The following is a 27077-nucleotide window of genomic DNA, read 5'->3' as shown; positions in this document are numbered from 1 at the left end:
CCCTCTATATTGAGACTAATGATGTTGAGGATTGAGGAATTTTCCTCAATGGAAACCCCCCAATAAAATCCTCATGAGCAACCCAATCTGGGGTTTGCCCCAATGACATCATGATTCTTCAAGGCAAAGGTATCCCACACCTTCCATCCCAAGTCACGACGAGAGTGCTAGTGGGTGAGATCAGTCATTACGGGACTTTTGAGGTCTAAAATGGGTCTCCCAAGAAAAATGTACAACCAAAATAAACTTTATAAGAACCAATACGATTCAAGATGATGATGTCAACCATGGGGGATGATTCACCATTTTTGGAGTAAAAAAGTAAAAAGATTAAAAAATAATAAAATAATAAAACTACTTTTTCAACTCGTATTTTCAACTTATCTCCCTAAGGTTTTACTCAAATTTGAGTGGGATTACTCTTTGGATGCAAAATTTAATTCCTCATCCAAATATTTCCCATGTTGTATACTTTTAATGGACCCTTCTACAAGAAAAATGAGAAATACATGAAAAATGTGATTGCAATCACGTTTTTCATGTATTTCTCAGTTTTTTTGTAGCAGGGTTTATCAGGAGTATGCAACATGGGTAGTCCTTGGATGAGGAATCAAATTATGCATCCAACGAGTGTTTCCGCTTGAAATTTGAGTAAAACCATAGGGAGATAAGTTGAAAATATGAGTTGAAAAAATAGTTTTTTCTTTTTTCCTTTTAAAATTTGATGATGTCATCTAATCTTATTTTATTATTTCCACTATTATTGTACTATTTCCTTAGGAGGCCCATTTTAAACCTCAAAAATCCCCTAATGGATGTTATCCCACCCCTCCCATGAAGTTCCCTCTATATTTACAACCCCATCACCCATGTGTGAGTCGTTCAACCAAGCAACTAACTTGTGCCTACAATCACTATCATCTCATTAGAATTCACAACAAAATTTAAAATTGAACTTTAAAAAAGTATTGAGACTAATTCAAACCAAACCATAGGTTTCCAAGTCATCACATGCAAGTGCATCTGGGTGGTCTCATGCCACACTCAATGATCATTAGTAATTTTTTATTCATAATAGTAGTCAACAATATAATTGTGTGTGTTAAATAACCTTCATGACACAATCATCAACACCTTTGTAACTATGCAGGAACTAATGGAAACATACACATAATGAATCCATCATACAAGAGACACAGTAATAAAATATGTCCATCACAATTATTACCATCATAACATCAAACTGGAAAAAAAATTATTATCACATCCATTCATAGTAAGAGTCAAATGTATGGATCCTCAACCTAAGGTCCTCAAAGAATAATGTATCAAGGCTAATGTCATAACAAGGTTAGTCAACCAGAGGGCACTACATACACCCCCTCTTAATAATAGACTTCATCCTGAAGTCCTCAGAATAGGAAAGTAAAATAGTGGCACGTCTCCTCAGCATCCTCCCTTAAGTTCTTTCTAACCCTCTTGTGTCGAGGTATCCTTAATTTTTAAATAAGAAAATTCTCTCACTAAATCCAAGGACTTAAACTCAATCAAAAATTGACTTCATCACTTTAGTTGAGGATTTGTATCAGCAATATTACATTTTCTACCTAAATAGTTCAACTAGCCCATCATGAAGTCTTTTCATAAAATCTAATGCTCTCATTTCTTTTTCTTCAACCATTTGAATATTCAAGAAGATCTTTCTAGTCTAGCTCCTGGGAATATGAGATTGAGATGTAATGTCCAACAATTGTCCTTGTCATGAACATCATTTTTACTAGGTTAGCAGCACAAGTGTTTTTATGTGGCACTGGATAATTTCTCATTTTCCTTCTAAGGTCTTCCTTTCCTATGTTCTGTAAGCTTTTTCCTTCAATATACTAAGAATTTTTTCATGTCTCATTAAGGTATCATGGGTTTTGGCCTAAAAATAATCACCTCTTTTTGATGTGGTTAAACACCCACTAATGTACCCTGATATTACCTTTTTATTAAACTAGTCAATATTTAGTTGGATTGGTTTCCTTCTAAACTTTGTTGCATCCTCTTGAAACCGCAATCCATGTCTTTGTCAAAGATGATTCCTCATGAATTGTTATTCTCCTTCATAACCCATAGGATAAACTTGGCTCTTAACAAGTGTCTCAAACTCCTTCTAGTCTACATCTTGCATTAGTTTGGTAAGAATCCCCCCTATGACCCCAATTGAAATAGACCTTCAAGTTGCCTCAATAGTTTACCCAATCAAGCTCCATATTTCCATCATAAGGCTTTATCCCCACTTTAGATTCAACTTTGAGAGGACTTCTGGAAGTTTGAGGGTCATTTTCTCCATGAAAGGTTATTTCTCTATCCATCTTTGGACTCTATATTTTCTCCTTTTATTCATCAAAATTTTCCTCTCCTTTTTCTTCATTCCTTTTGGACATCAACCAAAAAAACAATATTTTAACATTACATTGTTACTCAAACTTTGTCTATGTATTAGTAATATGCCCTCTAATTTTTTCAGTTCTATTATGAAATGTGTTTTTGCACATGCAACACTGAGTATATTATGTTTCGTTAACATCTAAACTCTTGTTTGTTGTTCTATGTACTGACATCCATAGTATTGTTGTTGTTAATGATCTAAATGTTGCTCTGATGTTTGACATGATAGAGGAATAATGGTGATATGGTAGTAATGTTTTATTCTCCTCCCTTGTCCTTTCTGGACTAAATTTAAATATGAATATAGTCTAATATATAATGAACAAGCTGAATGTCAAGATATCTTGTCATTGTTGGTTATATTCCTAAGTTTCATCTCTGTCTTCGATGTCATCATTCGCTATTTTTTATTAATGTCTTTAATGATTTGAAGTACAATAGTGACATATTTTGAATGCACCTTAAAATTTATCTGAATTTCGAGTTTTGGATTTCTAAGCGTAGTCTATGTGTTCTAATGTTGATTGTTACATATTCTCGCACTACAATACATTGCACTCTTGATTTCATTTGGGGTCTTTTGTAATTTAATATATCTTATCATGAATTATTTGTTTGGTGGAAGCTCTTTTACCAGATTGTTGCAGATCCTTTACAAACATAAATAGAACTGTTAAATGACTTAAGTCACCCCACCGTTGGTGCAATCATTTTTTTTTTAAGGAAACAGATAGTTTGTATTGATCAAACTAGTAAATGAGCCAATACCCTTACATTCAAGGATGGTTCATCATCTACTATAATCTAGAGATATTCAAAGAGCAATATTTTCCTGGCCTACCTATTCCTTTCTATACTTATAACACCATTTTTCTTATAAATTTTCCAAAAAAAACCCCAACAAAAACTGCAAATTTACAAAACATTTAACAAAAAAGAAATTTGTAACCCAAACTCTACATTCCTGCTGGATCGATATTGGCCCTTGCGGTTCCATTTTCTTCATGCTCCTGGAGTGGAATCTCTGCAACTATCTGCTCCATAGGCTCGCTTAGTTGAGCTTCATCATGCACGCCGGGGGATGCAGGATCCTGAAAACCAAAAACCTCCTTGAGGACACCAACCACTATTGTTTCAACTGTGCCTTCAAACCCATCAACTTTTGAGCCCATTGTTTCAACCATGGTGGCCATATTCTCCACCGTCAACTGAAGCCTCTCCATGGCCTCCTACAGGACAGGTCCTCCATTTGTCGAATGATCAGGGAAAAATGAGAGCAGGTTTCTAGCACGACCTTCTCGCCAACTCTTTTGAATTTGGAAATACTTTCCTCCAGAGAAATATGATTTGGAGCATTCCCAGCATATCCGTTGTCTTCACAACTTGAGGAGTCCATGGAGTCTAGCGAATGAAATTTAACCTTAATCCTTAACACATCCAACTTTGTCAATTTCCATTTATAACAGTGAATTTCTCCAATTTCCTTTCTTGCAACCACCTTTTCACATTGAATGCTTTTGAACCTTGTTTTCCGTCTCGTTTCACCTGTATCCTGCAACAAATCCAGTACACAGTGCCCGAGTTTATTGCATTTACTCTATAGAGGCGGAATTGAGGTACTATCCTGTGGGATTTTATGGCTCAACTTGAAACCGCATGGAGCATGACTCCATTTATCCTTTCGGATGAAGCATTTCCTGAGGAACACTCAGCCTGTTTTACCTTGATCGAGAGTCAGCATTCCAAAGCAATCGTGATCACAACATTCTCAATGCTAATTAATACTGAGATAGGCCTTGGGGCCCGATTTTTCCAATGTTTCCTTCAATTTGTTACATCATTCTACATAATCTCAACATCATGGGATATATTGAATAATTGGGTCGCCTCACTCCTAGACAAGTGTTCCTTGATCGAGACAAACCCCTATGTTGGCTTGCTCGTCAGTGATCTGGTTATTCCCTCTTTTGATATGATAAAAGGAGATAAAGTCAAATTTTTCAATTTCTCTCCTTATTCATATGTCCATAGGGGACTGGTATTCCTTGCTAGAGTCTTCGGTTCAATAGAACTTTTGGATGTTTATCATCAAGTCTCCTTATACCATCAATGGGTGAAATCGTGAAATCCCTTCCTCTAGCTATTTTCAATCCTTGCCAAAGAGTCAAAGCTTTTGTTTGATTATTAGTAGTTGATCCCAATCCCCTGCATATTTAATTTTGATTTCTCCATCGAGGCATATTATTACCCCTCCAGATCCTGCCTCCCCCATATTTCCTTTCGAGGATCCATCGAAAAACAATAGATGTTTTCCTAGAGAACCACACAATTCCTTGAACTGATCTCCCTCTACTCTAATTATAAAGGGAAGGGTTGAACTATGTGTCGTGAAGTTTCCAACATGATGAGAAGGTTTAATAGATTGTATCCAATCCCTGTCTTCGAGTGATAGATCTTACAATCCAAAAGGGTCAAATCCTCTCGAGGATAATACTTTAAACAACAAATGCAAAGCTTTCATGACAGAATACATGGGATCAATTTTGGAATTCTAAAAACTAGCTTGATTGTGCAAAAGCCAAATGGAAAAACACATGTACTTTGGCAGGTAAACCCAACATCAGACTATCATAGAATCAGATTTATGATTCCATGGATAGAGATGCGTCCAATTTCTGAACATATATGTCCAATTCATCAGAATACTATGAAAATGTTTGATTTTCTTTAAGGCCTAGTTCCAGACCTTTGTAGAGAAAGAACACTGAAAGAAGACATGTTGAATATCCTCCTCTGTTGCTAAGCACAAGATACATCTTGAAGGACATCGTATCTTTCTGGATTTTAAGGTTTTTTGTTGTCAAAAATCTCCCATGGACCAGCTCCCATCAAAATATATTGAATTTAGGTAGACCATCCTTATTCTAAATTTTCCCCAAATCTTAGATGTAGCGGATGGGGGTCCTAGGGGATTAACGATTCATATCCTTCCTTGATTGTGTAGTATGGATTCTTTCCACCCATCCATATTCTTCTATCAGTTCTATCGGTAGCCACAGGCACATACCCTTTTATATATTTTGTAAATGCAAGCCATCATTTAGAGAGGTGAGTTGGAAGGTTGGGGCACTTCCATCCTATCCATAATCCTTCTTGGTACCCATTCAGATATACCTGGCAGCCTTTGAAGGCCCTGCCTTCCATCCAGGCTACCAAATCCTAGAGGGGATATTATCCTTCCAAATATGAATACACCTCCCATTCCCTAGATGTCAACCTAGTTGTTGTAAAACAATTAAGGTCACTGATTTACATAACTTCCATATCTTGGATCCCTGAGACTTATAGGATTCTTCCTCTAGTCTAAGCAATCTATTTTTATGAAAGCATTTCCTGAGAAATGCCAGCTTCCACCACTCTTTGGATTCCGAAAGAATTCGTTGAACAATCTTGGATCCTAAATCTAAGTTCATATATTAAGGATATTTAATTTCCAGACCTCTAAATATATTTGGGTGTCTCGTGATATTCCAACTCACTGAATGGAAGTGATTCTTGTTTCCTTTTCCTCCTTTCCATAAAAACTTATTGATCGGGTTGCTTATGCTTTGGGAGATACCTATGGGAGCTAATAAGCCAGAGCCTATGTACAACAGGAGGGAAGACAATACTGACTTCATAAAAACTACCTTCCCTGCCACATTCAACCATTGAGCTCCCTAGGAGAGAATTACTTTTTTGATCTTTTGGAGAACTGATTCCCATTCCTCACCACTTGAAGGTCCCAAAGAGATTATGATGCAAAGATATTTAAATTATTTCTAATTCTTAGCCACTGGAAATCCCAGAACACGAGAGATCTCTTTCAGAGTAGACTCAGAAAATTCCATCATAACAGTTGGCTCTTCCTCTTATTGACTAACCCCCTGATAGGATCAAGTATAAATCCATAATATTTTTAAACTGAAATGCAATTATTCTATATGCTCCACCAAGAAACAGCGTGTCATCCACAAATTGAAAATGATTTATTTCCCTTACATTCATTGGGATACTCAATCCTGAAAGAAACCCTTCATTCCTGCATGCTTCCATACTTCTGCTAATAATTTCTACCATGATGATATACAGGAGAGGGGAGAGGGGGAATACCTGTCTCAATCCTCAAATATCTATGCTTCAGTGGGCCGATGGGATGGTATTGAAAAGCTGAGAAAAACCATGAAAGATAGGGGGATTAAACCAACGGCTGGATGCAGTTGGATTGAAGTCAACAAGCAGGTGCATGCTTTCCTTGCACGAAATGGGTTGCACCCGCTATAACATAAAAAGCTGGAACTAATCCATGGTCACAAAATAATTTTAAGCAGATCATTGCAGCATGATTTGTCCAGCATGCTGTGGAGAATCAGAGATGAAGTTTAAAGGGCAGGGTATTCCTTTTTATGGAAAAGGCTTTGCCATTGGGAAGAAGTTAACCTGTTAACTCCAAAAATCAATAATAATACTCACGGTCCAAAAAGTGAAAATCAAACCAATATCTCCTACCAATTGGAGTAAAATTCAAATGCAGCTTTTCTAATGGAGGGGAAATATTCATGATTGATCTATGAAGAGCGAAATGATAGTCGGAGGTTATTGAAGTCTTCAAATTCAATCCTCGAGGAGCTGAATCAACAAATTCTTTTTGCAGCGAGATTTAAGCATATCTGGGTTTTAACTAACAACACTTGGGGACAGGATGTTGGGGATCTAATAAGGAAGAGAGCTCCCTTATTTGCACTACAGATGAAATTGTTCATTGCGTGCAAAAGATGGCCACCATTTTTAGCATGGATGATATCTTTTTGAACTAAAGGGCATTCAAAATAACAAGCAGTAATCAAAAGGCTAGGAAATGTTTTCCATGTATATACTTTAAGTATGTGCTATTTGCTAGAATCTAGGCATTTTTTTCCCTTTTCTAACTCCTATTAGATGGCATTATAATGATGCGCTATTTAGAAGAATCTAAATACTTTTTCCTTTTGTAACTTTAGAGTGAAGCCCTTGGAGAAGAATGAAAAGTTGCAACCAAGATGAGATTTATCTTCAATAATTGCTGTAAATGAATCAATATGAATTAAAATCTCTAAAATTGGTACGACTTCATTGTAGTGTACTTGTAATAAATATTGAGTATTCTTTAGTATGGGCTTGTTTATGCAAATGTGAAATATCAACCCCTGAGTACTTTTAACCTCTCTTAATCATTTACAAGCATTTAGCGATACATCATGGATTAATCCAACCCGTGCACTATTTCGCTAGCACCTATGAGAGGCCACAGAGGCCATGTACAAGTTGTATATAGAAATCGATAGGCGAGATTAGTAAACAATTTTGCCTGTGACCCTCCCAGGAAAATTTGTAATTTCTATTGATGAGGTGTTGGCTTCGTTAGATCTCATCAATTATATTAGTTGATGGGATCCAAAAAGATGAGTTGTTGTCGATAACTTGATTAGCTCCAGAGATAACCTCCACAAACTGAGTTGGAGATTAATATTACATCATTGCAGTACTATGTTGCTTAGAGGGCACCTTTTCCAGACTACCAGTACACCATGGTAAATCCATGTCATCCCTCTGAAAGGCCAACTACAAGTTGTCTATGGAGCCCGATAGGTGAGATTAATAAATGATTTTACCTTGATATACTTGTAATTTCTATTGATTTGAGTCGCTGGTTTCATTGAACATCATCAAGTACATTAGTTCACAGGAAACCCAAAAAGATGAGATGTTCATTGTCGTTGAGTACATCATTACAATACATTTGGTGGAACTTTCACTTTGTGGGACAGTCTTTTCGTTGCTTAAGAGGCCCACACCAACCCTCATCTACAAGATGTCAGGGTTTATCTGAGTAAAAACATGAATTGGGTGTTTGACCTTTCCACATTGGTAGGTAATTGATGTTTTGATAGATAGAAGATGAACGCAGAAACATTTTGTTTTTTTTTTTCCCTTTGTAATTTGGCGATATGATTTTTTTCATGAGACAGTGATGGGCTTTTATTTAAATTGTATGTTTTAATCCTAAAATGAATTTAGTGTCTTTTTTGTAAATTTATATCATAAAACTATAATTTTCTGATTTGTAAAATAGATAAAATATAAATATATTTACTCTAAAAATAACAAACAAAAAAAATATGTAAGAAGAATACAAAATATATAATACTGAATATATTTGAATGTGGATGCAAATATATTTGAATTATCAGTCATTTGCACAAAACCGAGGGACATATTATGCAAGCTGAATATATAATATATGATGCTGAATATATTTGAATGTGGATGCAAATATATTTGAATACAACTCGAATTATCAGTCATATGCACAAAACCGAGGGACATAGTGTGAAGGAGTTGATAAATCATTCTTAAAATTTATGTTTAATATTTTTTATTTTATAAAATTTTTATTATTATATTAAATAAAAACTTATTATATATATATATATATATACCGTAAGGCGTTTCCATCTGAAATGAACTCCCCCAAATGCCCTTCTGTCCTAATCGTGGCCGTTAGATTTTTTGTTAGACGATTGAACAAAAATCATCCGTCTAATTTAATAAAAAATGTTTTTAAACATTAAAATACCCTTAAAAAAAACTCCGCTCGACATCTGTGCGCTTTTTACGGAGGAGTTACAGGTAGAGTCCATTTGAATTCTTAGTGGAGTTTATGGCAATGAACAATGCTCTCTGCTCCACATATGTGCGCTTTTTACGTAGGAGTTTCAGGTAGAGTCCGTTTGAATTCTTCATGGAGGTTATGGCGATGAACAATGACGCCACTAGAATGCTCACAAGGAGAGAATTCCAGCGAAAGGAGCTCAGAGAAATGTGGCGCTAGCGGCCTAAGGTCAATGGGAGCAGGCCCAGGGCTGTGGTGTTGCAGAGCTTCAAACCACCAATGTCGGAATGCCAGAGACATCCACCCTAGCTTTCAACAATGTCCATTCACATGTTGCTATTTTTCCACACACTACTATTATTTACAAAATATCCATATTCAAAATACACATAACTAATACTTTCAACTCTAACTCATTATCATCCACCCTTTCTTTCAACAATGTCCATTCACATGTTGCTATTCTTTCACAAACAATTATTATTTACAAAATATTCATTTCCAGAATACACATAACTAACTATTGCAATTGTAACTCATTATCATCCACCCTTGCTTTCAACAATGTCCATTCCCATGTCCCTATTATTCCCCACTCTATGCTATTCTTCCCCACTCTATACATGTCCCTATTCTTCACCACTCTATGCCTTACGGCGTTTCCTTTGCAACATAAGGTGCAAATGCTAGTTAAATTATTTCTAATTCTTAGCCACTGGAAATCCCAAAACACGAGAGATCTCTTTTAGAGTAGACTCAGAGAAATTCCATCATAACAGTTGGCTCTTCCTCTTATTGACTAACCCCCTGATAGGATCAAGTATAAATCCATAATATTTTTAAACTGAAATGCAATTATTCTATATGCTCCACCAAGAAACAGCGTGTCATCCACAAATTGAAAATGATTTATTTCCCTTACATTCATTGGGATACTCAAGCCTGAAAGAAACCCTTCATTCCTGCATGCTTCCATATTTCTGCTAATAATTTCTACCATGATGATATACAAGAGAGGGGAGAGGGGGAATACCTGTCTCAATCCTCATGATGTTGAAAAGAAAGGAGTAGGCCGACCATTGATAACTGGTGCTATCCATGGAGAACCAATACATGCTTGGATCCATAGAATGAATTCTTGACAGAAACCGAATTTTTCAAGGATGAGATAGAGAAATTAATGATTTACCTGGTCAAAGGTGTTAGCCATATCGAGTTTGATTACCATTCCTTCTTCACTCGGTTGATTAATGGAGTGAAATGCTTCTTGCACTAGAACTATATTGTTGAGGATGTTTTTTTTTTTTCTTTTTTGGCATAAATTCGCCTTGGTTCTCTACTATGAAGGAGGGCATCAACTTTTTCAATCGATTTTCCATGATTTTTGTTATAAATTTATATGTTGAATTACACAATTAGATGGGGCGAAAATAAGAGAAATTGATATGATTTTATTCTTTTGGGATGAGTCTTAGGAAAGAAGAGTTAATACCTCCACTCAACTTCTTTTTTTCCTTGGAATTATTTAGCATCCTTAGCAAATATTCTTTAATCAATGCCCAAAAGGAACAATATAAATTGAGGGTGGATCCATTAGGACTTGGAGCATTATCAGGATATAAGGCCTATATCACTTCCAACACCTCCTCTTCTAATATAGGATTGATTAGTTCCATATTTTTGAATTGCGTAATCACCTTACGAATGACCTGAAGAAACTCATCATCCTGATCCAGAGGTATTGTTTCAACACTATAGAGTGAAAATTATTGTAAGCCTCCGCCTTAATATCCTCAAATGAGGTGATCTTGGGCCTGCCCTCTGGGCAAATTCCTTAACTCAATTTTTTAATTATCTCGCCCAAGCCCACTTATGAAAGAAAGAGGTATTCATATCCCTAGCCTTCAACCCCACACTTTTTTAGGCATAGAATATGCCCATTTTTCCATCGCACAGTACCACTATTTCATATCCTAAATTTCGACATTTTTAACTCATTTCATATCGTAATTCCACAACTTCTCGCTAATTCACGTCTTATGTTGTGTGGTTAATTATCATTAGTTTTCTTGAATTTTCTATGATTAAAGATGATTTTGTCATGATTTACTAATAATGGGTTTTGCTAAGTACATTTGTCGCAGGGTTTCATTGCCGAAATTCTTCATGAATCAATTAAACTAGATCCTATAGATTAAAATTTCATTTTGTGACCAAATTAAGAAGAATCTCGACATTCCCAGAATTGGATCGTGTTCAAAATACCCTCTTTCAGGTAACTTAGAAATGGTGGAATAGAGCCATCTTTCATTCAAAAATGGAAAATTATATTTCCGTTTTCTAATCCATTCTCTCTCAGTTCAATGCTAAAATTTTCTCCAAAAATACCCTGAGAATGGGTGGTAAGAAGGCACTCTCAATGGATCCCTCTGGAGTCCCGCGGGCCTATTTTGATGGGGTGGCTCAACATGGATGTTGTGCATGTGGTGTCTATATAATTCCTATGGAGGGTCAGCAAATAGAAATTTATTGGAACGGAGGTAAAGGGTCGAATAACAAAGCTGAGGTTATGGCACTGGCTGGGCTTCTCACCTTCTGTGACTTTCTCAACATTCAAGATCTGCAAATTTTTGGGGATTCAAAGGTGATAATTGATCATGTTCGCTCTATTCACGTCATAAAAAACATCAACCTTTTGGGATGGCTGAACAAGATCGAAGCAATAAGGAATTACAGAAAGGATTACTCTATAGCCCATATTGATAAGGAAAAAAACAAGGTGGCTGATGCGCTATCAAAAAAAGGACTTACTTCTCAATATGAAGTTTGGATGATGAGTATAACCATGGGTAACAAAACTCATCATATTCAGGAATTTATTATGCCAGGTACATAACTCACTCTCTCCTCACCACCAATTTGGTATGTATCAGGGCTCTATATTCTATGATTTCTCTTCTCCGCTGGTTCTCTAATTTCAGTATGTTTTATCTGTTAATGCCTCATATTTTGCCTTCATTTGATTCTGAACTATCTGATGAGGTCTGTAGTCACGGGCTATGTTTAGATCATCCTCTATTATGGTTTGGTTAGTTAAAATTCAGCATAATTATGTGATACCAAAATAGTTTTATGATGCACTGTTTTTTCTTATATTGAATTAATAGAAATTTAGCTTTTTCCGTGCTGAAAAAAACTTAGAAACTGTTTATCAAAATTCATCACCAAGAATAAATTATGGTCAAAACAATTCTTAAATATAGAAGCAGTGCTTGAATACTCTACTAAATTCTTAAATATAGAAGCAGTGCTTGAATACTCTGCTTCATAGTTACCAAGTTCGGCCGTACTGCAGAAAAAAATTCGAAAATTCGTCGGTTCGATTCGATTTGCGAATTAATACGTCAATTCGAGTTCGGTACGGTGTATTAGATATTAGGTTCACAATTATAGGTTCATGGATTAACGGATTAAGGCCAGTGCAGATTTTTAATTGTAACAATTTCGATCCCCGGTGCAACCTTAATAAGCAACGGAACAATTCGTTACTCGTTGCACCAGCTTTCCCCCGTCCGACACCAAAGACTCTGGTTTCAATTTCATTCCATTTTTATAACCATAAACAGGGATATAGTCGGGTGCAAGCGCATACCTAGTTTACCGAGAGATATGTAGTAGAGATAGGGGCAGGGGTGAAGGCAGATTTTGATCGGAGATTTTTAGCTTTCCATTTACAGTTCAAAAACTTTTCGGATCTATGAAATGGCAAAGATTATGGTTAAGATCTTATTTTATGTAATAAGAATTTTATTGGGAATTTCTCAACAACTTAGTAATTAGAGATTTAGATTTTCATACACAGTTCAAAGCCCTTTCAGATCCATAAAATGGCATAAGATTATGGTTAATAAATTTTATGGTTAATAAATGATAATGCAAGATGTCATTTTATAACTAAAAGAAATATAACTTTTCTTTTAACAAGAATTATTAAAATAGAATTATGAAATAATGAATTGGTTGCAAATTGGTACCTTTTTTATAAAAAGAAAAAATCTAATTTCTATATCGTGTTAAATGAATAACTCCTATAAAAATAAAAAAGATAAATCAATATTATAAAAAATTATAAAACATATAAAATGGTAAGCTTCCAAATCCACAATTTTTATACAGAAGTAAATAGAAAAACAGTGACTTCTATATTACAAAAAATTATAAAATGGAAAAATTCATTATTATAAAAGATATAAAATGGTAAGCTTCCAAATCCACAACTTTTATAAAAAAAATAGAAACACAGTAACTTCTATATTACAAAAAATTATAAAATGGCAAAATTCATTTACAATGGATAAGACTTATAAAAAAATAGAAGAAAAAAAAAAAAAAAAGATAAATCCAATATTTAAAAAAAGAATTTTAAGTATTTGTAAGATATATAATATCAAATTTTTTCCATATTGAATTTTATAGAGTTGAATTTTCTGCTTAAATACATAATCGTTGAACGGTGAACAGTTTCGGACCCGAACGAGTTCAGATCTGAACGGTTGCAGGTCAGCCACATGGGTTAGCCACAATTGGGCCAGCTGGTTGCATGTTACAGAAGATTCTTATTTAGCTAAACTCCAACGCTTTTCTACTTTATGTGGCCTTGATCCATTCCTTACTTTATTTCCCTTAACCACCTCTCTGATTTGTTACACCATCTGAACTCTTTAAATCATGATGGTTTTGTAAATGAGAGAGAGGATGCATGTGTATGATTTTTTTATTTTTTCTATATAGGGTAGCTCGATGATACGCATATGTGTGGTTTGCTGCGCATACACATGTATGGTGCGTTGCACAGGAGATAGGAGCAGGGAGAAGATTGTTAAGTAATTATTTTTTTTTGTTTAAGGCAGTTTGAATGCTGCACATGAGTTTGAATTCATAAGAAAACATTTGATGATGATGTATAATTTTGATTCAACAATTAAATTTTTATTATTATTATGATTTGTTTTGATTATTAAGAACATTGCATTAATTCAAACTTACGTTTTTTCTGAAACTTTCATACATAATTCCGATTTTGTACTTACGATTATGTAAGTGATCATGGTTTTTGATTTTTAAAAGCATTGAATTAATTTCTCCCAGAGTGGCAGGAGCCCACCACTGCCTAGAAGCAAGTTTTGTAAAACATCATAGGATAGATCTAGATGTAGGGATTTTATTTTGAAATCATTTGTTAATTAGATCTCTTAATTCTGATTTTGTACTTTCTTTTCTTGAAATTAAATAGACATATCATCTCCAACTCATTGCAAACTAACAAATTGTCTTGATCAACAATTGTATTGCATAAATAATCCCTTTATTACAGGTTTACAATTGGAATACTCAAAAGTGCTTTTTAATTGGATAAACAAAGAGATAAATAACTTTGTTTTCAAATCTAAATTAAAATTGATATATCAGCGATTTTGTACCTCACTGATTCACTATAATTTCTTATAACATTGTGTTTTGGCAATAAAGTATTTGAAATCAATGCAATAAAACCATTAAATCATTGTTTGGAGTTGTAGTTTAGTTTTGAAATCCATTATAATTGTAATTAGTTATTGGTAGAACCATTAGTCAATGTGCTTATGTTTCAATTATTTCTTGAGTTTGATTAAATTAATCCAAGGATAAAATAGTTTCTTATTTTGCAGTGTTTTAGATCTGAAAGCATGTCAATTAGAATCTTGGTTTACTTAGTTTCCTTTAAGCAATTGTGGAGTGATGATAGAGGTTAGTTTGAATGCTTATTTTATTTGTTTTATGCATCCCAGGAATTAGATTAGTTGAAGTCTTGTTTGTCCATTGCCTTAGTTTAAGATCGTTTGAAGAGAGTGAATTTTATTGGAATTAAGATTCAGCATAAGTTTGGTATAATTTTAAATTAATCTAGATTGATTTAAGATTCTTGTACTTAGATTAAATAGATCTTATTATTTAGATTGAGATTTCCATTTAGATTTGAACAGTAATTTGTATTGTTTGGTTTATGATTAATTAAAGTTAGTTTCATTTGCACAGTAATTAGAATTTATTATTCGTATTGTTTGAGCATGTTTTCCTCAATTTATTAGTTTCAAACTATAAATAGAAATTTTGTACTTAGACAATAAATTGATTTCTCACTCTAGTTTAGGTTAGATGCTCTAATCCCTTGTTACCTGCGCTCGTGCCTCTAAGTCTTACGACCCCGGATTGATAATTTGATGTTGGAATTATAACACATATAAGTTCCCCAACACACTTCTTGAATTTAGTCGCCAAAATATTCTTCTTTTCTGATTTCTAAGAAGATATCTCTAGTCATCTCCCCTTTCTTTTTTAGATGCTCCTTTTCCACTATCACTAAATATATAAGTTTGTGGTGTTCTTCTAACTGGGTCACCAATTCTCTTCTTTCTTGTCCCCATGGGAGATAATTTTCTTTCAACCATTTCCAAATAGCACATTTTACATGGTGAAGATTAGTGTAACACCCCACCCCACATTTACCTACTTCTTCATACTTACTAGGGTAAATATGAGCTAAGAGTTACTATGCATGACCCAACCTCCAAGATTTAGTTATGAAAATGGGGTCTACTTGTCAAATACTTGCTGCAGCCACCCAGAGACACATGATCACACTCTTATCAGGCCAATTTTCCTTGGCGATAATTTCCCTTAGCTAGAACCATTCTCTACCCTAAATTTACTTCCTAACCACACACATGCAGGTCTGTGAGTGTGGCCAAAGGCTTCCATCCATATGCACAACCCATCCTCCGTGTGGTTGTGGTCTAAATTTCCTCGTTAATAGAGTGTGGCCATGAACCTTGTTCCAGAATTTTAGGGCTAGCCTACAAGCCAACTTCCCATATTTTTCCAAAATTATGCCAAGAAGGTTCCTTAATCTTCATGTTTTTTTCTAAGTTTTTCTCTTACTCAAGCACAGTACAGGTTATTTATTTTTACAAACATGTTGTGACCAAAGTTCCTGTAGGTTTGGATGCATAGTTTGTTCATTGTTTTCATTAGTTTAATCAAATGTTCATAAAAAAGGCTTGCTTCCCTCTTATACTAGCTACAATAACATAGATTAGCTCATACATCCATATAAAACATCTAAGAGTCTATCAACCATGAGCAACATTAATAATAAGAGAAATTGATATAATAATAAATATACCATGCATGTAACTATAATTTAACTAGAATGAAGCCATGACAAACCAGTCACATAATCACACATTAAACCAAAAAATTATGCTCACTGATCTTCATTAAAGAAGAATGCACATTAATATATGCATAGTGCCAACCAGGTCAGGCACTTTCACGCACCCCGACCATAGATAGGGGTTGAACCAATCCTTTCTTCTAGCCCAATCACCCCAGTACCATATTCCAAGCCTGAATTTGGGATCGCATGGGATAAACAAATACATAACCATACAGGGAATCCATAGGAAAACCACTCCACCCTCATACCATAGTGCTTTCACCTAAAGTAAGGTCCAAAAATCACCAAACCAATACAAGCTTGGATGCCTCGGGATTTCTTCACCATACCCAGAGGAATTTTCCTGTCTCCACCCACCAGTCAAAGGCTCACCCAACGAAAAACTATCTCCACCTTCAACCCTTGGGATTTTCCTAATACCACCTCAACTAGGATCCAAAATCTATTGGCATCCAAATCTCAACCAAACAAGGAACCCACTACATCATGGTTATCCAAGAAATGGCATAAGGCAAGGTTGAATGTAATTGTCAATCCCGAAAAGTCACATGCCATTGATAGAGAAAATGACCAACAAACCAATGCATGAACCATGCATTCAAATCCCAACAAGATAATCAAACATGCACGATGTTACCTACAAAATCCTCCTGTTGGTTGCTCTTTTCTCTGTTCTTTTCTTCCCTTGCTAGTTGTTGTTCCAAATCTTCTTGTTGGCTACCACACAAATTCCTCTTGCGCTACTTGCTTTCCTTTCTTGTCTCTTGCTTATGTCTTGCTTGTGCTCCTTGTGCTCCAAGTGGTCTCTCTCCTCTTCTCCTCTCTTTTTCCCCAAAAGAATGCTATAATGTTCTCTCTCTCTCTCGCTAATTTCTTTTTTTTTCCTTTTCCTTTTTCCTTAATTTTTCCTTGCATGCATTTTCTTTTATGATTTTTCTCCTTTTCTTGTCTCTTCCTCTTCCCCACCTACTAAAGTGGAATTTCTTTCATTTCCTTTTATTTCTTTTTCATTTTTCCACATGTCCTTGCTAGCCTATAATAAATAATTTTCCATTTATTTCCTTTTGCCTCTTGCCAATGACAATGCCAATTTCCATAGCCAATAAATAAATAATTAACCACAAGTGAATCCCAATGTAATGTTTTTCCCCTCATTCAGCTTGGAATATGTGTCCCATGACCTTGGTTTGATTTTTTCTTTTATAATGTCCATACATTATTTATTTACATGGAAAATCAACCCAGGGTTGTTACAAACCCCTCCCCTTTGGGGGAACACTATCCTCGGTGTTCTATGACTCTTATGACAAGACAAAATTATTGAAAACATGACAAACATACTGCTTATTGGAGCTTTATAAACACAGTTCGATACAATATTTATAATGACACACTCACACAGATAGATATATACCTAGGCACATTTTCTTCAACTAGAAAATAAAGGAGAATATAATTCCCACATTTGATCAGTCATCTCCCATGTAGCTTCCCCAAACCCAAAGTGCTTCCATTGCACTTTAAATTGCTCTATTTCTAGGTTTTGAAGCACGAGCTTCTTCTACTGTAGGATGCATTGAGGCTCTGGCTCGAACTCTCCTTCTGGTTCAACCTGCAATATAGGCCAATCAATCATATGATCAAAATCTCGTACATGTATTTTAAGTAGAGAAATAGGAAAAACATCATGGATTTTCACTAATGGAGACAAAGCAATCCTATATGCCACTAGTCCAATCCTTTCAAGGATTTCAAAGGGTTCACAATAACAAGGTTCCAACTTGGCACATGATCCAATCTTCAAGGAGCTTTTCTTTAGCTTTATATGAAAGTACACATGCTTGCCAACCTGAAACTCCTTGAATACTCTATGTTGATATGCATAACTCTTTTGCCTATCTTGAGTTGTCATCAAATTCTTTTTGATAACCTGCATCTCTTACTCAATCTTCTCAACATATCAGGTCCAATTAGCACCCTACTCACTAGATCACTCCAACTGATAGGAGTATTACAACTCCTCCCATAGAGAGCCTCAAATGAACTCATCTTCAAGGATTCTTGATACTCATTATTATAATGAAACTCCATGAGTGGAAGATACTCCTCCCACTTCCTTTGTTGATGCAAGACATACATCCTCAACATATCCTCAAGGATCTTATTGATTCTCTCTCTCTTCTCATATGTTTGTGGATGATAAGTTGTACTTAAGGCTAGTTGTGTCTCCAATATTGTAAATAATTCCTTCCAAAACTGGAAGTGAACTTGGCATCTCTATCTAATATAATCCTCTTGGGAACTCCATGCAACCTCACTATTTTGTTAATGAAGATTTGAACCACTTCAATAATTGAATTAGTAGACTTTATTGCAATGAGGTGAGCTACCTTGCTTATCATGTCAACCATAACCATGATGGAGTCATGGTTCCTTGATGTGCTTGGAAATCCTGTAATGAAATCCATGGAAATAACCTCCCATTTCCATTTCGGAATCAGAATAGGTTGCAACAAACCAACTGGATGCTTGCATTCAACTTTCACCTGTTGACAGTCCAAGCACTTAGCAACAAATTCAGCCACCTCTTTCTTCAAATTAGGCCAATAGTAGAAATTCTTAATGGTTTTCAAATTCTTCTAATATCCTAGATGGCCTAAATATGGCTTGACATGAAACTCTCTCAAAATAAGCTTCTTCAATTCACTACTATCAGGCACATAGATCCTGCTCCTAAATCTAACCAAGCCATATGTTGTGAGGTGATACTCCTCATCCTTATCACCCTCACCTTGTTGCGGCAATCTTTGATTCAATTTCTTGATCTGAAAATCACTCGTGAGTGATCTCAGTTAAATAATTAATGAATGAAGGTATTACAGACTCATGTGCTGGTGTGTGTCTATGTTATTTTAGGCAACGGATCAATCAGATTGCAAAATACACAGACACTGGAAAATGGAAAACAGTAAGGGAAACACAGTAAGGAAATACAAGAACACAACACATTAATAAGGAGTTCGCCTTATTCTCCAGGGCTACATCTCCGGTCCAGCTTCAGTGATGGCCTTCTTTTATTGTGTCTTTAAAGCAAAGATTGACAATGAGGAGCTCAACTTGCATCTCCTGGAACAGATAATGCTTGGTAGGGTGGTTTTTGGATTCCCCAAGCCACTAGAGTGCACAGACTCTTTCCTTACTAAATCTTGACCTCTCTGGTCTTTAATGGGAGGAGCCCAATGTGGTACTCAATTCCTGACAGATCCTCACAGGGATTGATTGAACCTCTCAAGCCTTCTGTTTGCTCGATGCTACCTTACATTATAGGTCAACTTGGCTCTCTGTTTTTCTGCCTCTTGCTTCACTGTTTCTTTCGTCCCCTTTTTTTCATTGTTCCCTTCTCTGGTTCTTCCTCGCTCTGTTCTCTATCTATTCATGGCTTAAAGCCAATTTTTCCTTGACTGTTTGCTTCCTCTTCCACCCCTTCAGATCGCCTGCTGCTATTTGCTTGGAGTTCCCTGCCTCTGCATCATCGCCAACGTCTCACAGGGAAGTGACCACTTGTCTTCTCACGAACTGTGCCAGCTCTTCCTCAATGGTTCGATATTTCGGTTACGTTGTGAAATGATCCACCAACTCAGTGGTCAAATCGGACTTCAAACTTTTATATGCCACGGCTTAATTCCCCGTCAAATCCTGTTTCCCATCGAGCGCAATCTCCGATGTCAGATCTGGAGCCCCCCAGATCCTACAGTGTTCACTCTTATCACACGGTTAACTAGCTCGACCGTTAGCTCGTGATGAGAGGAGGTTTTCTCTCTCATCCGCTGGACACGCGTCGTGCAATGTATGGAATCACTTGTCATCTTGCCAAATCAACTTACTGCCCAATATGCCTATGATATTCCGCGAGTTTTGGAGCACGAGACCCACCTTTTGCCTTAGCACTTTGCCTACAGTTTCTCGGCTTCCCATGCGACCAAGCGCTCGGGACTTTTCCTTCTCGAGGGGTTTTTCCCAGTGATGTGCGATTAGCGCTAATCGCACATCAGAAACGGCCTCCGTTTTCCGATCTGGACTTCCTAACTGCCAGTTTGTGTCTTGCACGGTCTCCATGGGCCTCAGTCAGCGCGCTTTGACCATGGTCCTCGTCGTTCCTTACTGGCTACAAACTGCGACTGTCCAGAGGTCTTCCTAATATATCTTTGTTCATAAATTTTGAAGTCTGTCCTAATTTGATACAGTCATAGCACCTTGCCAATTTTCATGGATCCAATTCAGATCACGACCTTCCCACTGAAAAAGCTTTGGACCACCAAAATTTGGTTTTCAAGCATCGACTAAGTGAGGGTACAATTGTCTCACTTGTCCAATCTCTATCCACTTTGCACTGCTCAGCTTTGAACCCTTGAGCCCAATTATGAGGTACTCAACATCTCCTTTGTGTGTCGTCCTCACCTTCCTGTCCAGAACTGTGTCTTCCTACAATTCATTAAGATATTCAGGTAGCAGGTCATCAATAGAAGGCAATTGACTCTGCTCTTCAGGATCCTCAATTAGAGAAGGTTCAAACAATCTCAAGCAATCTGCATTTACGACTGAGTAGATGTGCATGTAAGCTGGTAGATCAAGGCAAAAAGCATTCTCACCAATCCTCTCAAGTATCTTGAAGGGTCCATACCTAATAGGCTTTAGCGTTTTACCTTCACCTTGCATCCTGTCCTTGTTGATATATAGCCAGACTTGGTCACCAACTTGGAAACTATGCTTCATCCGATGCTTGTCATGCCTTGCCTTGTATTTGGCTTGGCTCTTTTCTAGTTGTCCCTGTACTACCTGGTGGATCTCTTGGATTTGTTCAATGAACCTAGTTTCCCTGTCCACATCACTGTGTCCCTCAACTGTGGTGTCTTTACCAAAGACAAGATCCAAAGGAGACCTTGGTTTGAAACCAAAACAGGTCTCAAAAGGAGATCTCTGTGTAAAATAATGGTTTGCTCTGTTGTAAGCATGCTACACCTGACATAAATGTTCATCCCAAAGCTTAGGATGCTTGCTGCAGTATCCCTTGAGCAACTAGATCACTGTCATGTTAACTACTTTTGTCTGGCCATTAGTTTGTGGATGAAAAGTTGTGCTTTTCTTCAGTTTGGTGTCCATCGGTTCCCACATATTTGACCAAAACTTCCCCACAAATCGGGTGTCTCGATCAGATACAATGGAAGTGGGTAATCCAAAATGAACCCATACATGTTCAAAAAATAGTTTTGTAGTTTGTTCAGCTGTAATCTGTTTATTACAAGGTATAAAAATACACATTTTGTTGAACCTATCCACAACAACATATAGATAATCATGAACTTTCCTAGATTTAGGAAGTCCTCCAACAAAATCCATGGAAACACTTTCCCAAGGGTGCGAAGGAACTGGTAATGGAGTGTACAAACCTAGTTTTCTATTGTTGGGCTTGCTTTTAGCACACATAGTACACCCTCTTACATATCCAGAAACTGTCTCATTCATTTTTGGCCAATAACAAAATCTTTGCAACTGTGCAACTGTTTTACTTACCCCAAAGTGACCCGATATTAGAGAAATGTGTGCTTCTCGAATTATATTTACTCTTTTAGTTTGTGGAATGCATAACTTCCCACAATGGTATAAGAGTCGGTCCTTTACATGATAATCCAATTCTTCTACTCATTTTCCTTGACTTAAAGTTGCATATACATCTTTAAAGTCTATATCTTGAGCATATTGTTCAATGTAGCTCTCATGTAACACAGAATTATGCTTAAGTATAGTAGATGCATTTATGATGGGTCTAGATAACATATCTGCAACTTTATTGTGTATGCCCCTTTTATATCTGATGACTAAATGAAACTGTTGTAGAAAACCCATCCATCTATAGTTCCTTGATTGCTGCAACTTAGTTTGGGAGTGTAGATATTGAAGTGGTTGATGATCAGTATGTATCATTGTCTCTTTGCCCATTAAGTAATGTTTCCACTTTTTCACACTCTGTATTAATGCATACAATTCTTTATCATATGTAGGATAGTTAACCACTGCAGAATTAAATGTCTCAGAATGATAACATATGGGTTTACCATGCTGTGTCAGCACTGCTCCCATGGCATAGTCACTGGCATGTGTTTGGATCTCAAATGGTCTTTGAAGATTAGGCAGTGCTAGTGTAGGTATTGTACTAATCTTTTCTTTCAAGGTGTCGAAGGCTTTCTGTTGTTTGCCTCCCCACTGAAACACCTTGTTCAATCATGTTAAAGCATGTAAGGGAGCTACAATTAAGGAAAAGTTAGAAATGAACTTTCTCCAATATTGTGTTGCTCCTAAGGAGCTCCTAACTTTTGTAGAAGATTTGGGTTTAGGCCAGTTTATAATGACTACCACCTTAGAGGGATCTATCTTCAATTCACCACCCCCTACTATATGACCCAAATAATTCAGAGATGTTTTGCCAAATTCACATTTTAAGAGTTTAACATAAATTTTTTCTCTTTTCAAAACATCTAGTGTCTGCTTAACATGCTTTAAGTGTTCTTCCCACGTTTTGCTAAATATCAGAATGTCATCCACATACACAATAACAAAATCATCAAGAAAAGGTCTGAGTACATCATTCATTAATCTCATGAAAGTAGTAGGAGCATTAGTTAAGCCAAGAGGCATAACCAGCCACTCATACAATCCCTGCTTTATTTTGAAATTAGTCTTCCATGCATCTTATTCTGCAACTCTGACCTGATGGTATCCACTATGCAAGTCTAACTTGGAGAAATAAACAACTTCTTTCAATTGATCTAAAAGATCATCTATGTGAGGAAGGGGATAATGATTTTTTATTGTTATCTTATTCAGTGCTCGGTAATCACTGCACATTCTCCACGAGCCATCTTTCTTTCTCACCAAAACGATTGGTGACCCACATGGCGATATGTTAAGTCTGATGAACCCCTTCTCGAGCAACTCCTGCACCTGCTTCTTGATTCCTGCGTTCTTTAAAGTGGACAACCTATACATTCCAATGTTAGGCAATGGAGCATCTTGCTGCAAAATAATATCATGCACTATTTCCTTTTTGGGTGGCAGACCTTTAGGTTCTTGAGACAAGATATCATACTCTGAAACAACCTTTTCTAAATCAGCTTGTTGTTTAGCATTATAGCCCTCAAATACATTGGTTTTATCATGTTTCTTTTCCTTTACAACCATCAGTAAGAATTTTTTGCATGAATTTATCATTCGTTTCATCTGCCCTGAGTTTATGAGAGTATAATTATTCTTGAGCTTATGAGATCTTACAAAGTATTAGATTCCATATTTAACAAGTAGATACTTGTTCTCAACTCTATAGAAAATAGCTTTTCTGTCATACAAGTAAGGACTTCCTAAAACAATCCCACATATATCCAAAGGAATTATGTCTAACTCAACCTCATCTACAAATTCTAACCCAAAAGAAAACTTGAGTTTGCATTGTCTAGTCACTTGTAGTTGTGCTTTATCATTTAACCATCCTAATGGGTATGGTTTCTTGTGAGGTGTAGTAACTAATCCCAAATTCTTTACAATTGCTTCAGAAATTAAATTTACTTGTGAGCCACTATCGAACAAAGTATCAATCTTTTGATTATTGGAAATAACTCGAATATGAAAAAGCTCATGTCTTTTTCTCTCATTTTCTTCATCAATAGTAGATTGTGCATAATTACTAGTAGATGCTTCAGAATTCTTACCTTTCATACCTGTGGCTGCAATGGTTGTTTCATCTCCTGAGTCTAACCCCAAATCTTTTTGAATAGCTGCAGCAGTCTTCTTCTTCTTGCCCTCGAACTTCTTAGGTCTCAACTCTGGATGCAGAATCCAACAGTGCTCATCATCATGCCCATCCTTTTTACAGTGAGTACATGAAGCCTTGCTTTTCTGTGCAGTGTTAGCCTTCCTTGCTTTCCACTTTTTTCTTTCTTTTCTCGTTATTCTTGCTTGCAGTGGGTTGAGATGATCCCCCAACTTTTGACTTCCATTCTTTCCTCTAGCTTCTACAGATACCTCATCTATACTAGTGGGATTAAACATGAGGATAGTGTGCCTCATGTAGCTGTGTAGACCACCAATGTACTTCAATAGAGTCTCAGGTGAGTCTAATGAGATTCCTAGAATCAATGCTCTCTTTCTAAATTCTTGAGTGTACCCTTCTACACTTTTCCCTTTCAACTGTCGAAGAGTTTGCCAGCTCATCATGGCTTGTTACATGTAGGCCAATGGATAGAACTGCTTTTTGATTGCAGAAACAAATTCACTCTAGACAGAGATAGTCTTACCATGTCTCTTCATGTCATCTTGGGTCTTGCCTTCCCACCAAACCAAGGCAATGCTTCCAAGGCGTAGGCTTGCCAGCTGAATCTTGCTCTTGTCTGAATCGATATTCTAGACTCTGCAATAAACATCAATTTGTCTAATCCAATTGTCCAGATTTTCTGCATTCGACTCTCTATCATATATAGGTAAATCAAATTTAACATCTAGTTTGATCAAAGATGCTTTCTTTTTGTGTTCAGTGCTATTAGGAGGTGTGAGAAAGCTTTCCTCTTTCCCTTTGCCTTTTGAGTGGTCATGGAAGTGAGACTCATCTTCTCCTTTGTCTTGTTTAGAGCCTGATGAATCTTCATCCTTGTGTTTTCTAAAGTCCCTATACATTTCCTCTACCATGGAATTTATGGCTAGGAAACTATCTATGAATTGAGGATCTGGCCCCATAGAACCTTCCTCTGACATTGTCTTCTGAGGATAGACTCTCCCAATTTCAGGATTAGTTTCGACCAACTCTCCTTCTCCTGATTTGAGCTTTGATCTAGTTAGCATTCAACAGCTAAATCCAACACAAGCTTGTCTATCCTTAGTAGCCTAAAGCTCTAATACCACTTGATCTGAAAATCACTCGTGAGTGATCTCAGTTAAATAATTAATGAATGAAGGTATTACAGACTCATGTGATGATGTGTGTCTATGTTATTTTAGGCAACGGATCGATCAGATTGCAAAATACACAGACACTGGAAAATGGAAAACAGTAAGGGAAACATAGTAAGCAAATACAAGAGCACAACACATTAATAAGGAGTTCACCTTATTCTCCAAGGCTACGTCTCCGATCTAGCTTCAGTGGTGGCCTTCTTTTATTGTGTTTTTAAAGCAAAGATTTACAATGAGGATCTCAACTTGAGTCTCCTGGAACAGATAATGCTTGGTAGGGTGGTTTTTGGATTCCCCAAGCCACTAGAGTGCATAGATTCTTTCCTTACCAAATCTTAGCCTCTATGGTCTTTAATGGGAGGAGCCCAATGTGGTACTCAATTCCTGACAAATCCTCACAGGGATTTCTCGAACCTCTTAAGCCTTCTATCTACTCAATGTTGCCTTACACTGTAGGTCAGCTCGGCTATATGTTTTTCTTCCTCTTGCTTCACTGTCTCTTTCGCCTCCTTTTTTTCATTGTTCCCTTCTCTGGTTCTTCCTCATTATGTTCTCTGTCTATTCACAGCTTAAATCCAATTTGTTTTTGATTGTTCGCTTCCTCTTCTGCCCCTTCGAATCGCCTGTTGTTTTTCGCTTGGAGTTCCCTGCCTCTGCGTCATCGCCAACGTCTCACAGGAAAGCGGCCACTTGTCTTCTCACAAGCTGTGCTAGCTCTTCCTCAATGATTCGGTATTTCGGTTACGTTGTGAAATGATTCATCCGTCAACTCAGTGATCAAATCAGACTTCAGACTTTTATATGCCGCGTCTTAATTCCCCCGTCAAATCCAATTTCCCATCAGGCGCAATCTCCGTCGTCAAATCTAGAGCCCCCCAGATCCTACGGTGTTCGCTCTTATCGCGCCGCTGACTAGCTCGACCATTAGCCTGCGATGAGAGGCGGTTTTCTCTCTCATCCATTGGACATGCATCGCGCAATGTATGAAATCGCTCGTCCTCCTGCCAAATCCGCTTACTTCCCAATATGCCTCTGATATTCCTCCGGTTTTGGAGCACGGGACTCGCCTTTCACCTTAGCACTTTCCCTACGGTTTCCCGACTTCCCATGTGACTAATTGCTCGAGGCTTTTCCTTCTCGAGGGGTTTTTCCTAGCGATGAAATGACCTCCATTTTCTGATCTAGGCTTCCTAACTGCCAGTTTGCATCCTGTGCGGTCTCCATGGGCCTCAGTCAACGCACTTTAACTGAGGTCCTCGCCATTCCTTGCTGGCTACAAACTGCCACTGTCCAAAGGTCTTCCTGATAGCTCTTTGTTCATAAATTTTGAAGTATTTCTTGATTTGATACAGTCATAGCTCTTTGCTAATTTTCATGGATCCAATTTGGATCATTTCTTGTACCTCTCTTTATGATGCCCTACATGTAAGATATACTCTCTCAAATATGTCCCATAAGAGCTCATAGCTAAAATATGATTCCCCTGTATTTTCCTACTAAGTGCATCTACAACCCGATTCTCTTTTCCTTTGATGTACCTAATTTCAAAATCAAACTTACTAGGAGTATCCAACCTTTCTTTGCATTCAAGTTAGGTTTGTCAAACATGGACCTTAGTCCACTATGATCACTCATCAAAATGAACTTCCTGCCAAGGAGATAATGTCTCCACATCTTCAA

At 36.8% G+C, this 27077-nt stretch overlaps 1 pseudogene; it reads left to right on the top strand.

The window, feature by feature from the left end:
- The first annotated feature begins 11519 nt into the window (after positions 1 to 11519).
- Positions 11520 to 27077, top strand: part of LOC149152306 (protein-tyrosine-phosphatase MKP1-like) — a 46521-nt pseudogene continuing 30963 nt past the window's right edge.

Source organism: Pinus tabuliformis, chromosome 9 (assembly GCF_031772625.1).
Source record: "Pinus tabuliformis cultivar Carrire ecotype Pingquan chromosome 9, CPIR1, whole genome shotgun sequence".
NCBI lineage: Eukaryota > Viridiplantae > Streptophyta > Pinopsida > Pinales > Pinaceae > Pinus > Pinus tabuliformis.
Note: the sequence above shows the minus strand (reverse complement) of the source record. Positions and strands in the feature narration are given on the sequence as shown.